General features: G+C 43.3%; 1 protein-coding gene across 7 annotated transcripts in view; it reads left to right on the top strand.

Moving 5' to 3' along the window:
- Positions 1 to 13,473, top strand: part of zmiz1a (zinc finger, MIZ-type containing 1a) — a 103,618-nt gene that overhangs the window by 23,193 nt on the left and 66,952 nt on the right. For 6 of the 7 annotated variants that reach the window (XM_034898970.1, XM_034898968.1, XM_034898969.1 and 3 more), the window contains exon 2: positions 1,832 to 1,948. The exons of the other annotated variant lie outside the window; for it this stretch is intronic. The gene's annotated coding sequence lies outside the window, so the exon portion shown is untranslated. The remainder of the gene's footprint in view (positions 1 to 1,831; positions 1,949 to 13,473) is intronic. 7 annotated transcript variants of the gene reach the window in all.

Genomic DNA, 13,473 nt, shown 5'->3' with positions numbered 1-13,473 from the left:
TTGTACGTGATGAAACAATGGAAGAGAAAAGAGATTTGTCTTGCTAGGGGACTATCTTTGCCAGAAGACCTTAAAGGGAATACATATTCTTCCTCTTACCTGGAGTTCTGGAGTTCTAAATTGTTGCGCAATATTTGTGATATCAACCAGAGAGATGTCTGCCCTCTCTTTAAAGGTCCCATTGCATTAAATGTCAGTTTATGAGTTTTTTTTAACATTGATATGAGCTTGCCTATGGTCCCCCAGTCGCTAGAAGTGGCAATAGGTGTAAACTGAGCCCTGGGTATCCTGCTCTCCCTTTGAGATAAGAAATCTCAGATGGGCTGATCTGGAATCTCGCTCCTTATGAGGTCATAAGGGGCAAGGTTACCTCCCCTTTCTCTGCTTTGCCCGCCCTTAGAATTTGGCCCACCAATGAGAGAGAGACATCATGGCTTTCAAACAAGCAAAGTTTCAGTTGGTCAAGGCCACAGCCCCAGCCTCCTCAAAAGATACAGACTCAGAAATGGCACATACTAAGGAAAGCTCACTGTGGGTCTGGGTCTAGTGGCTCTAATTCTGCACCAAGGCGGAATTTTGGGACAGAGACTTTAGATATGGTATTAGGGGACCACTAAGGTCTATAAAAAAGCATCTAAAGAGCACCATGTCATGGGACCTTTAAGCTTGTGGTGTTCAAAGATACATTTGAAAAACTCAACAGATCAAAGCTGATTAATGCTCTTAACTACTGCAAAGTCATTTGTTCCACGTATGAATGTCAATTGTAACCTTTTTCACTAATGACAAAAGATTGATATTAGCAGGTGTTAGTGTTTTTTTTGGCCAGGGAAACGGGCGTAAAGGCCTTTCGTAGGCTACGGCAAAAGCCCCGCTGTGTTTAGCCTCCGCACAACCATAAAACGGCCTTTTGAATCTACAGCCACACTGAAGGCTATGCGAGGCTGTACTTAGGCACAGCAGGGGCTTTGAGTGCTAATATCAGCATGATAGTGACAGTGCTAACATACTGATACTGATGCCAACTGTAAAGCCTGTTAGCATGCTAAACTAAGCAACTTTGCTTATTCCCACCATCACAAAGTGCTGCTCAGATTGATGGTAATGCTATACGTTTTACAGATATTTGATCATAAAAGTTAAATTTTTGACCTGATAAACCACTAATGCTGCTGGCAAGGCTGAGAACTCTTGCAAAGGGAGGGAGAAGGGGCTAGTTTTAAAATCAAGGTTAGATAATATGCAGGCTAAAATGTTATTTCATCACAGTTTTCATAATGACATCTACACCAATTGAAGTGCATGGCAGATGTCTAGAGACAGAATCGCTGGTAGGCTAATCCCCAAACCTGTGTATGTGTGTTCTGGGCCTCTGCTGGATTTATATCAGCCTGGAAAGGGTGCAGCGAAGCAGTGAGGAGCGACTAAGAAAGGTGTATTAAGGCAGTGAATCTAGCCGCTGTGTGTGTAATGGACTCAGGATGAGGGCTGACCAAGCGCCAGGCTGCTGATAACCTTTAGGAAGGACATTGTTCCTGTGCAGTGGGGGGTGGGGTCGTGTGGGGTGGGGTGTACAGGACTGCTGCAGTATACAGGCACGGCACTGTGATAGGTGGTGCAGTTGGTCATTGGTTCATTGGGTCTCCGGCAGGGTTAGGACGTAGAGTAAATGGTGTAGTAGACCAAACTCCCTCATGGCTTCCTGCATACATTTTTCAAAACCAGGGTGTATTTCTGTGTGATACATTTGTCCTCTGTCTGAACCAGGTTCTCCCTGGCATTCCATTAAAAGAAATTTAACAGGCTTTTCTTCTGTCTTCCTTCCCCTCAGATCACCGCTTAAAGGAGGGGTCAGTGAAGGACCGTGCGTGAGGAATACATGAAGGGTGGGGTGGGAGAGGGGGCGGCCACCACAGCGGCAGTACCACCAAGGTCAAAGTTCACACAGGTAAACCGTTTTTTCTTTTAATTCACAGCTCTGTGATTGTGCACACTCCCTGTTTTAGTCCTGGCTTTCTTTCCCGACGCGGAGAAGACTTGGCACGCAAAGGCAAAGTAAGGGAGTAATGTGGCTGGTTTTGATTGGACCCTCCTGAGCTGGCGGCTGGGAAGGAACTGGGAACTGAGCAGTCTGCAGCTGCTGTTTATGAGGAGCTGTGCAGGATCTTATTTGGCTCTGTCTAAAAAATCCAGCCAGTCCCCGCCGACAAGCCTGTGGCCAGTATCAATACTGCTATGTGCTATTATTCAAGAACCATTTTTTTCCCAAAAAACGTACATTTTCTGCTTGGTTTTTAACTGTGGGCACATGCGAGACTGCGAAATAGGAGGACAGATTAATTCATTTACACGGATTTCTAGCAACAAAAAGTGAATGCAAGTGTAGATTTGCCAATTTTGTCAAGTTTAGACTATGTAACCACAGCCCTGACTGTAGACTTAAACTTTTCTAACCTAAATTAACTATGGGCTGCTTTTTCTGCTTTTTGTTTAAAGTGGCATATTGTAGTAATTTGATATTAAATTGAATATCAGCGCTAGACTATCTCAATGAAAAGTGGTACTTTGAAGATCTTATTGGGGTTCAAATTCAAACATCAAGTGCATGTGCACATTTATCTCATGGCCCTGAACCAGAAAGGTTTGCATTCCCTTTTGCCTTTCCTCCTGTATTCTTTGCTACCAGGGATTAAAGAAGATGGGGACCGAAGCAAATAAATAAATAAAGTGCTGGTTAATCTTCCTTACCGGGGTGTGTGAACACTGAGCAATGGCACCACCCGAGAACATCTGCCTCGCACACAAAAACACACACTTGCATGTATATGACAGGCAGACAGACACATTAACTGTACACACATGCACGACGAAGCAGGGATCAGCCAAAGTGATAAGAACATGAACGTCAGAGCAAAGAAACCTACAGGTTTAATACACAGATACTCCCAAATACACACACGCCGACCATCGGCAGAGTAGGAAATGCACAGTGAAAGAAAGAGAGACGCTGCCAGTCGACAGAACAAAGCTGCAGAATGTGACAGCACAACTGCAGACACATGAAAGTATTGGAAGACAAGTTTTGCCGCATTTCTCTAAGCTGTCGTACTGTACTTAGCTCGCCTGGTATCCATGTCTTTTTTTTCTCCTTCTCTCGCATTATCACATATACAGCACACCAACAGTTGATCAAACAACTGTGCAATTGAGGCAGAATTTGGCCAGACAGCCAGGCAGGATGATTAATGTAGAGCTCCTCTAGCTTAATATGTTTAGAAAGCCTATCATTGCTGCAAACATGTTACAGACTGTTGCAGTTTACAGAGGAGTATTTTCCCCTGCAGCTTTAATTGGATGCATGTTTAATGTTAGCACCAAATAGTGTGACCACTGTTGACACTGAACACTGTGGCTGTTGTGAGGCGACGGAGTTGAGATTGAGGAGAGAGTGTGTGTGAGTGTGTAATGTTTTGGTGGATTCCTCTAGTTTGTTGTGTGTAGGTGAAATTTATGGTTGTGGGTTAAAGGGTTACAGCTTAGTTATGGAGCCTACGTACATGGCAGTTGTAGCTAAAGAGATACCCCTTGGAGACCACAAGAGTTATAATTGGTCAGCTCGGACTGCTTGGGTTTTCAGTGCCGGTAGAAATTGCTGCTAGGGAAAGTTAAAGGAAAACTCAGTAATAGGTATGGCTCGGCGATATGGCAAAAAATGTGATCAAGATATATTTCCCTTTTTAAACAGTATTGATTTTTATCACAATATAATTTTTTTTGCTGATACTGCCCATTCAAGGTGCATCCTGATTAAATCCTGAAGAAACCAGAGGTTTAATTACACTTTAGAATATAGTTTATTTACATATACTGTACATTTTACAATATTCAGCACAATGTTTTTGTTGAGGACTCACATTTCACATTCATATTCTGAGAATCCACACTGGTCAACAGAGCCGTACTGCCCTCTACTAGCTAAAGTAAATTCTGAGTAGCACTTTTTCCTAATGCAGAATCAACCTACAATTGCAATTATCTTTTTGGTCTGCAAAATTAACTAAAACTGCAAGCAGTTCTGACGGGGTCCAAGTCTTATATCGAGAGGTGCCTGTAACAGTATGGATTAATCGCACAATGACCCCAAAAAACTCTGGCTTTCTATGCTGGATACAAAACCTTCTGTAAAGGATAGTAAGACAACTAAGACATCAGCAGAACCAGGCAACTGTTTAGCGTTTGGCAGTTTGGCATCATATGCCGTTTGGCGTCATATGACGCACTCTACCCTTTAACAAAATTGCATCAGGTCAGTCTGGAGATGCTATGTGCCAATTTTTGTGCAGATCAATGGCATGACCTAGGAGGAGTATAAAAAAGATGGTTTTCGATAAGTCGTGATTTTTCACGCATAAAAGTGTAGGCGGAAATGGGCATGGCCTATATCACAAGATTCAGTTTGCTCCGGGGAACGCGTGGATATGTGGTTTTTAATTGTCCGATATATGGTTTCGGAGTTAAATGGCCAAACACGTTTCTTCTGCTATAGCGTCACCTAGTGGTGGAAGTGTGTCCGTTGTTGCGTCTGAGGTCCTTGCAGAGTTTTGGACCAGTCCTGAAAATGGCACATGTACGGTTTAGGCTGTAGCGTGAGTTTTATACGGAGAAGAGTAATGGAAAAAAGAAAATCCTTAGAAAAAGAATAGTGTTCCACAGCCCTGCTATGTGAACCATGTAGCTTTACCACCGTTTGCAAGCTAAATGAGAAGTCAGTTTTGGTTACATTTCTTTTGCTAAGGTTTGTCCATTTTCAATGTTCTTCGTACATGGCAATGGCTTCAAAAGACGAAACACTTGATTGTTGTTTTGGTAAAGAAGCTACAGCAAAGCTAATGCTAGCGCTGTTGACAACAGACAAACAAACGTTACTATGCTGTGTGGACTCGGCCCAACATGAGTCTGCATTCTCTTACTCTCGGTGCGGTCGCTGGGAAGGTATCTGTTTAGGGGATGGGAAAGATTAGTTGAGTTTCCCGTCCTTGCTTTCACCAACTGCCGATATAGTTTGCATACCTTCTTAATCTGCTCCTCATAGCTTTTGTAAAACTCAGAACTATTTTCACATAATCAACGTTGTATAACCCTTTTTATGAACACTGTCTTCAGCGTGAGAGAACAACACAAGTCCCCTTTCATGTCCGCCATGACTTTCATAGCCCATGGTTCCACTTTCACTCATGTCTTCTCCATTGTCCAACTTCAACTTTCCCATACCTAGACCTGAACCAACCCTTATATCTTACAATAACTATGGATGGGGACGCTACGCATTTTAACAGAAGGGAAACACAATTCAACACGGGAACACACTTTGACACAACACTGGCAAAAGACTAACTTTCACAATCGGAAGTGGGTGTGCCGGCAAGCCGAAAAGCCAGACTCTGACAGTTGTGTTATCAACCCGAATATCATCACAATCCTGTTTCAAGATCGTTTTATTGCCCGGCCCTAGTAATAGGCCTAACAAAGCCATATCCACTGTAAACCTTCTACTGCAGGGAATATAGTTAAAGCGTGATACAACCTGATCTTGTACCATTCAGCTGCCTAGTGCTGTGGTGGGGCTATCAGTGGGTGAAACCGCTGAAATACATATAAAAAACTGTGACGTAGGTATACACAGATGGCAGTTTTTACAACAAAAACTAAGCTTTTAAAAAACGATCTCAAGAGCAGATCAATTGTAAATTGCCAGTGTGTTGTACCGTGAATGGGGGAAAAAAGAGCTTTTGGACACACACTATCAGGTGCTGGTCACTCATTTTACTTTTCTCCGATCACTCCATACATATGTAGTATTAGCGCATATCATTTTCCTATTTAAAAAGCGTTTTTTAAACAAGTGACGTAGTGGACGTAGTCTGAATATTAAACTCTTTTGCTGTGTTTGTCTGTGGCTCGTGTCCCATGGCATTCCTAGATAAAGAAAATGATGTCAGAGCTCATAGGGAATCCAAGGGAATTGGAATCCTATTCCCAGGCTTCTTTCTAATTCTATTGTTTCCCTCCATTTTTGTCTTGCCCCCTCTTACTTTTTTTATTTTTTCCTCCTCTCTTTCCATGTTCTCCAGATTTAAGTTTTTCTGAGGTAAACATGTTCATTTGATGGATAGAAGGGCAGTGCACATAACTCATGTGTGTCTTTCTAGATATTCACTGTTGGAGGAGGGACACCAACGAAGATAGAATGACAGATAATATGAATCTAATCAAGACTCTCATTCTCAAAGGAGTTTCACCTCAGGGTGCTGCAGTTTAGGAGACTGTGATGATATTCAAAAGACAGGAATGTGCATTTTTATCCTTGGCGGTGATATTCATTGTGGTTATTGTCGTACGGCCCATTTTTCACATACACAAGCTGGCCTTTTTAGATTGTGTGCTGCAAGAGGCATCTCACAAACAAGCAGAGGTATAAAGTGGTGAGAGTGGGAGGATGAGAAGGAACATTGTCTTCTCTTTTCCAGCTCAGGGACAGAGCAGAACAGTACATGTGTGAGGATACTTGCTATCCGTAACAACACTGCCTCAGGGCTGCCTCCATTTCTCCGATACAGCTGAGAGTAATCAGAAAATCTGAATATTTGCAACACATTTCACAGTGTCAGATGGCATCCCTGGTACACTATAATTACCAGAGTAACACTTTTACTTGGACACGTTTCGACATAATTAAAGCAATAACTTAGATTAATGTCTTGAAATCGTTTTCTTTAATAGATTTGGATGATGTTTTTTTTCTCTTGACACAATTATAACTCATTTAACCTAATAAGTAACATACCTACCGTACATGGATTTAGTGCATCATGAAGGTGTTATCCTGACTTTGTTTTCTTGCTTTTTAAATAGGTAACAATTACATTGTACTCCTAAGATCTGGGCGACATTGCTAAAAATAAGTCAGATGGGGCAATAAACAGAAGCGGTTGGGTGATCATACAGGTTGTAAACAAACCCTCAGGCTAACCAAACTTGTTTGATACAGAAGGCAAAGGAGGAAAAGTTCAATCATTACCCAGACTGTCAAGAATTCTGGTTCAACTCCCTTTCCTGTGCAATGAGAGAATATTATCGTTATTTTGGTTGCACTTCCCGGTCTGATGTAGTTTTTGTGATTTGATCGTGTACCCAAATCACAGCCTATACTAAGGTGAATATGAAGTTCAAATGGCCAGTATAAGTGTTGGCAAAACTACCAAAATAAGTTGTAATAATAAAGCAAGATTTCCCTGTAAATATCTCAATGATGATGCAATCTGAAATGACATCACTCCGGTAGGACGCCATCTTTTTGCGCCGGTTGGTCCATGATGTTATCTATCACTGGGTCTCTCTGTCTGCCGTCGTCAATTACCCAGAGGAAAACAACATTAGAGGCCTGAATGGGACACGGAGCCGTGGCAGGCTTGACATGGCTGTGTTATATGATTACACAACCTGTTGGCTGTCCGCCTGTCAAGTGTCTCCCGGCCCTGATGAATGGCTGTAATATGCCACGCATCACAACACGCCACGCCACACACTCATTAATGGCTTCTCATAATGCCGGGGACGTTCCTTCAATGCCGCAGTAGGATTCACAGAGTGAGAGAGAGAGGGAGGGAGGGTGGTAGTTGTAGAGTGAGAGTGAGAAATGGTGATCATGAATACTCCAACCTTGTTTCCGTGTCACCATTCAAGGCAGTAAACAAAAGAAACATGGTGTCCTCATTTGAATAATTTCATAAATGGTGTGGCAGGACGCCAGCATCACTTTCACATCATAACTCTTAGCGAATGAATGATGACAGAAATGAGATGAGAACACAAAGCAAAGGGAGCGGTAAGAATTATTAGTTTTTAAAGTGTCCCACATATGTTTCTCAATTAGACACATACTCGTCCATCTGTGGCCTATATGCATAGATTATCAGAAATGTGTGCAATGCGGCATGCACGCCAGTTTGTGGGAACATTACAATAGGGAAGCTTGAAGAAAGGGGATTGAATTGGTCGTCTGTCGGATGCCATCTGAAGTTTAGCTGATTGCTCTTTCTTCCAGTGAATTAGTCGACACGCTACCCAAGATACTCCAAAATACTTGACTCTTGGCTATAACAAACAGATTTGATTCTCGTAATGGCACTGCTCTCTATGAATCAAACGAGTGAAAATTGTTCTGAATGAGCTGTGTTCTGTGTTCTGAGTTTGCAGGAGAGATACTGTGTACCAGTGGATACAAAGTAACAGTTTTTCTCAAAGTGTAGCAGCCGTGGAAGGGTTATCTAAAACCTACATGACCTATAGTCGCATTAGTGGCGGTATTTATGGCTCCGTCAGACTTTTAGTGAGTTATGCCTACTGGGAAGCATCAGCCACATTAAAGTAGCCACACTGATGAGCACATTCTTTTTCTCAATTTACCACCTCTGCTTAATATACTGCGCCTCAGCTTTGTTATATATTTATATATTACAGTTATACATTTTGCATTGTCTCACATTAAAATCAGTATTTTGATAGAACGAGTCACAGATGTTAAGAGATTTGAAATTTCACCTCGCTCAGATGTGCCAGCATTTTCAGGCTGGATGCCGTGGAGGAAAGCACCGAACAGTGCTGCACCTGCATTGAGTGTATATGACAGAGAAAGAGACTGTCTGTCTATTCCTCTGTCTGTGCGCCTGTGACAGTGTTTGGGTTCACTCTCACAGCTTGAGTTTCCCAGTTTGAAATGCAACACCTGTGTCTTGTAAACTGCAACCCCCGGCAACTCTACCATTCACAGGGGACCATTGAAACAAAGCAATTAAAGTAACTGAGTGCGTGGGTGTGCCTGCCTGTGCATGAGGGTGAGAGTGATTTTTCCAATGTTTTAATACCAGAATCTTTAAATTGAACAGTGAAGATATCAGCGTTCAATGCAGGAAATAAGACAGCTCTCTGCCAATCACAACATTAGCTGCTATGTCATATTCATAGTCTGTTAAAATATGGAGGTCATAGGTCACTGACAACCTGTTGACACAGAGCAGATTACAACACACACACACACACACACAAACACCCGCAAACACCCATGCAAACACACAGGCAGCCACAGCCCAGTTTTTGGCGCAGCAGTGGTTTCTTGTTGCTGCTGGTCTCTGGGTCCTTCCAGCTCCAGATACCAGAGCCTGAGTTATTCTCCGCACCCTGACCCTTCTAATTGAGAACGGCTGTATGCTGAGAGAGAGAGAGAGCGAGCTAAACAGACAGAGAGAGCGGGGGAACATATTTTTGTGTGGAAGAAAGAAGGAACAAAACTATAAGTAATTGAAAGGGGCAAAGAGCCAGACCTGTGCAGGCCAACGCTGATCAAGTGGAGGATGGCTGTGTACTCAACAGTTGGCTTCATGAAAGCGGAACCTCCTCCTCTCTGGCCACAAGCCAAGCAGAGCAAAGCACAATGTCCTAAATGTGGGTGTAGCTTTTCAATATAGTAGATGATAGCTGTAGAAAAGAAAAAAAATGAGGAAAACATTGTTCGGAGGGGAGAGAACATTGCATAAACTCAAATCAAATCAGAGGGTTGGGAAGAGCAGGGGTAAGCTTAGTGACAGCTGCATGCATGTCGTAGTGGGTGACGGTCTGTCCGTCTGTCAGGGCAGATATTTCTGTCTGTTTAGTGCTGCCTTACTGGCTGCCAGAGACACTCCTCATGTCATCGCTGGGTGCCTGCTGTCACTGGCTAAAAAGGAGAGAGGGAGTGGAGTGTGTGTTTGCATGTGTGTGTGAGAGAGAGAGTGACAGGGAGAAACTCGAGCAGCTGTCTTGAAAGTTCCTCTGCTCTGTCAGTACATCTTGAATCTGCTTTCCCCTGATATCCCCCCCGGTAAGACGGTATTTCAGTCAGTTGTTTGGTCAGACGTCCACCTTTCTGCTGTAAAAGGAACACACTTTTGAGAAATCAGCGTGTTGCACATCTTATATCTGGTAAATGAGGAGTATGCATACATTTTTACATCTGCCGTCATTTTACAACTGACCTATTGATGGTTCTGTTTATTAGTTAAAGTATCAGAATGTAGACTTAGCACACACACAGTGTTGACTGATAATCGGCGACTACTAGTATTATTTTAGAAAACTTGCCGCAGCTGCAATGAAAAGACATAGTGCTAGCTGAGTCTGTCAATTTTGTGTAGGAGGTACAATTTACATGAAATATTAAATATAAATAGCATACTGTTTTAAATTTCCTGGGTCAACTGAATGTGCGTGTGGGTGGCACAGTTAGACAGTGTAGAGCTGAAATTCACTGTTTGCATTCCGGAAATAGTTCCAAAAATCACTCCAGCTAGTCTGTTCTGTGTATTTTAAAGATATTAAATGTTTTACAGTTTGTGAATGTGCAGGACAAAATAATAAATACCACTAACAACTGACAAGCTTTGACTCGTAGATAAAGCTAGTCGCAATGGCTATCATTTAAAATACTGAAACGATTTAAGTGCCTGCACTTTCATTGCTCAAATAATGGACCAATCTGTTGAAAACATGATGTATTCTTTTAAAATCATGGGTTTCTGTTTCTTACTAATATGATGTTTGCCTTAAGTGCTGGACTCTTTGATTGCAATCATCTGTTGTTGGAGTGCTGTCGTGAGATTACAAACACATGTTTTTCACCAGCTGAGATGGCGTGGAGTGAGTTAATGGTCTATTAAGAAAATGCAACAGCATTAGTAAGGTACTGGGCTACACAGTGGCTCAGTTTGCACCCACAGCGCAGCGTGCACCCAAAGCTGGAACCTTTTCTCGTTCACCGGGTGTCAGCATGTGTTTTCTCTGGTGGCTCTGCTTTTTATGCAGTGTAGATGAACTGAATTGCCTGAAGGTGTGAATGTGTGCAACCCTGAAAGGGATAAGTAGGTATAGAAGATAGTGAGACTGGAAGCGAGGGGCCACAGTTTAGACGTCACTTCTGATTTAAAGTTCCTCAGATATCTTACATTTTCTTGACCTTCTTGGACTGTTTCATGGGATCTCTCCACTAGATACTTGTAGGACTTAATGACTTTATGAAGCAGGCTCACTTAATTCTACAGATGTAATTCCCAGGCTGGAAAACCCCTGATTTTAGCAGTGGTATGAGCTTTCACAGCGATGTTGCCTGGGATTTTGCAGCAGCCGTGACAACATTAGTCCAACTTTAAATTCTGTACCGTCGGCATTAGCTTCATCTGGCACCTCCAGTGCCCTGACAGCCCTGTAACCACACACCGGTGTTTATGTTCTTTAGGTTAACACGGTTATCTCTGTACGTAACCTGAGCCCTCAACCTACATGGGCACTTGGCATATATGTGTGTGGTTGCGTGTGTGTGATATGCAGCTGCAGGACCCGTCTTCTCCCCCCCCCCCCCCCCCCCCCCCCCCCCCCCCCCCCCCGCGTCTCTCCCAAGAAAGAGCTGTAGGGACTTGCCAGTATTTTCTTTCCCTCTGGAGGCATTTCCGCACACTAACAAAGCCCGGCCTGCCTGATGAAACGGAGAGGAAGCAGCTTTTGTGAAGAGGGCAGGCGATTTTATGTGTGTGTGTGTGTGTGTGTTTGTGTGTGTGTGTGTGTGTGTGTGTGTGCACTGCTGACCCTGTCTAACAGTTAGTTACATGCAAATTTACTTTTGAGCTTGCAATTCAGGTTGCTCCAGGGCCAGGTTGCTCCAGGGCCAGGCTCTTGTTTGCAGACAAGCCTACTGTTGCACGAGAGCAAGCCTACTTTGTAACCCATTCAGAAGACAAAGTTGCCTCTTGTTTGCCTCTAATTAACAAGCATAATACTTAGCTTGTTGGATTGGTTAGTGTTTTTTACGGGGCTTGTTAACCACTGGCAGTTTACAGTCTTCACTTTCTCTGTAGCCATTGCCAAAAGGAAATGTGTGATGTAGCCCAGGTCACAATTCTCCAGGGGGTCTGGCTCATGGAAGGGACTGAATCCAACCAATAATAGAAGGAAACAATGTCATTTCTTAAACGACAGTCATGTCTACAATAATAAAAGAAACAGTGATTTAAATGAGAGACAGTTATGTCCAGCTCTGCTCTGCTGTTTGGGTTTAGTGTCTGAGTATTCATTTTTTCTCCACGCTGACGGTCCGGATCCAATTTGTTAAGTTGGTGGTTTGGTTTCCATAAATAACTCCTAGGTTTCGGCAAGAGCTGAGGTCAAAGCTCACACGCAACATTTTTGCTGTTTCACTTGAGGTCATGACACAGCGACCGAAAATCACAAATGTTTTTTTTCTTTTCTTAAACAGTAACAAAAGCATAGCAACTGAAGTCTGGCAACCGCACTGTTGCTAAAGCTGAGATTTTCTTTGGGGTTGTCGACAGAGTCAGCGTCCTGTGGGTTGTTAGCCAGAGCCCTGTGACACACGCTCATGCCCATAAACAGGGATTTGGCTCTCTGGAGAAAATAACCTTGATAATTACTGGGTGCATATGGACCTGCCCACAGTGGGAGGAGGAGGAGATGGGGGTTGACTGAGAAGGAGAAAAAGAGGGAGAGAGCCACATCCGCTGGTGCATTCCTCCATGCTGTGTCATACTGGTGCTGAGTTTCCCTTCAGTTTGCACAGAGATTTCCACAAGGCAGAGGGTGCAAAGAAGTACTGATGCAACGCTCGTGGCTGTGGACGCTGACATTTAAAGTTTAACAAGGCAACAAGCCACACATTCAAAGTCAACAGAAGTGTTTAAAGAGAGAACATAAGAGAACTGCTAGACTATGAGCAAAAATTGGAGACATATGGAGGTGGGATGCATGGAGGAGAAGACAGACACAGCCTGGTGACCCTAACTGCTGATGTGCTCATAGATTTTGACTCTCTTTCTGCCCGCATAACACGGTGTCTCTGGTCTGGCTGAACTGGCATCATTACAGCAGCCAGAGCTGAATGTTTGTGGTTGGCTAGTCGCCCGTCTGCTTGCCTGTCAGTCAGCTGTTTAAAGAGGCCTTGTTGAACCACTGCACTGTGCCCGCCTACTGCGGGGCCATTCATGCCTGTAACGGCAAAAAACAGCCAAGTCTTGTCATCAGCGCTAGCTAGCACATACCGACTCACGACTGGAAACGTCAAGGGCATTTTGCTTGGTAAACAACCTCGTATCACACTTTTTTGAAAGCTTGGATTGCATTTCTGAGAATGAGAAGCTTCTCTCTTAAACAGCGAGTGTCTTTAGACAAACACAGCGTTCGCGTCTCAAATATGTTCTGTCTCTGTTGCATGTACGCCGCCTACATCGAGTGTAAAGTGAAATAGACTGCTCCTTTCCCCAAGGAATCATACAACAACAGCACAAAACAACAAAACAGATCCTTTGTGCTGCCTTGAATGCTGGAAATTTCAAACAGAGGACTTGTAATACAGTTTGTCACTGAGAGAGTCCT

The sequence above is a fragment of the Etheostoma cragini genome, chromosome 17, assembly GCF_013103735.1.
Source record: "Etheostoma cragini isolate CJK2018 chromosome 17, CSU_Ecrag_1.0, whole genome shotgun sequence".
Lineage (NCBI taxonomy): Eukaryota > Metazoa > Chordata > Actinopteri > Perciformes > Percidae > Etheostoma > Etheostoma cragini.
The sequence above is the reverse complement of the archived record's forward strand: the minus strand, read 5'-3'. Positions and strand labels throughout refer to the sequence as shown.